Below are 1,005 nucleotides of genomic sequence, written 5' to 3'. Positions count from 1 at the left end.
ATAACAGCAGGAAGTCCTCAGGACATGTGGATCTCGGCCCTCACCCAGGTGCACCCATCATGGCTGTGCTAACTGGTGGGCCTTATTACATGAATTCCAAAGCCATTTCTTATTACTCCCGTACAGCCCTCAGAACTGATGGTCATCTTAGACTCACTTCTTGCCTTGACCACCTAAGTCACCCCACATGAGGACCACCTATCTCAAACTCACTCTCTCACAGGGCCATCAGTCTCAGGTAGGGATTCTTCTAGTCTTTGATTCCTTCTCATTTGGGAGCCATTGGGGCCTGTGTGGCACCAAACTGGTGGTCATTTCAGGCTACTTCTCTTTGAGCCCATGGTTCCATACTGATGGTCATCTGAGCCTCATATACTTCAGGGAATGTTAGGCTACTAATCATTGAGATGTTCTTAAATCAGAACACTAAGTGTTGATATAGCCTTTCTCCTCTTTTCCACCTACTGACAAACATCTGATGCAGCAGCTGTATCTCCTATGTTTCATCAGACAGGGAAGTTGATTTATTTTTAATTAATAAAAAAATATAAATAAGGCGGCTATGAACATAGTGGAGCATGTGTCCTTATTACAAGTTGGAGCATCTTCTGGGTATATGGCCAGGAGTGGTATTGCTGGATCTTCTGGTAGTACTATGAGCAATTTTCTGAGGAACCACCAAATGCATTTCCAGAGTGGTTGTACTAGCTTGAAATCCCACCAACAATGGAGGAGTATTCCTCTTTCTCCACATCCCTGCCAGAATCTGCTGTCACCTGAGTTTTTGATGTTAGCCTTCTGACTGGAGTGAGGTGGAATCTCAGGGTTGTTTTGATTTGCATTTTCCTGATGATTATGGATGTTAAACACTTTTTTTTTTAGGTTATTCTCAGCCATTCAGTATTCCTCAGTTGAGAATTCTTTGTTTAGCTCTGTACCCCATTTTTAATAGGGTTATTTGGTTTTCTGGAGTCCAACTTCTTGAGTTCTTTGTATATATTGGAT

The 1,005-nt window shown here is 42.5% G+C and overlaps 1 non-coding gene across 1 annotated transcript; it reads right to left on the bottom strand.

The window, feature by feature from the left end:
- Positions 1-383: 383 nt before the first annotated feature.
- Gm26291 lies at positions 384-520 on the bottom strand. Its single transcript, XR_003952446.1, has one exon. It is a non-coding gene; the product is annotated as a small nucleolar RNA SNORA17 (small nucleolar RNA).
- Between the last annotated feature and the right edge of the window lie 485 nt (positions 521-1,005).

Source organism: Mus musculus, chromosome 17, assembly GCF_000001635.26.
Source record: "Mus musculus strain C57BL/6J chromosome 17, GRCm38.p6 C57BL/6J".
Lineage (NCBI taxonomy): Eukaryota > Metazoa > Chordata > Mammalia > Rodentia > Muridae > Mus > Mus musculus.
This window is presented reverse-complemented; position numbering and strand designations above follow the sequence as displayed.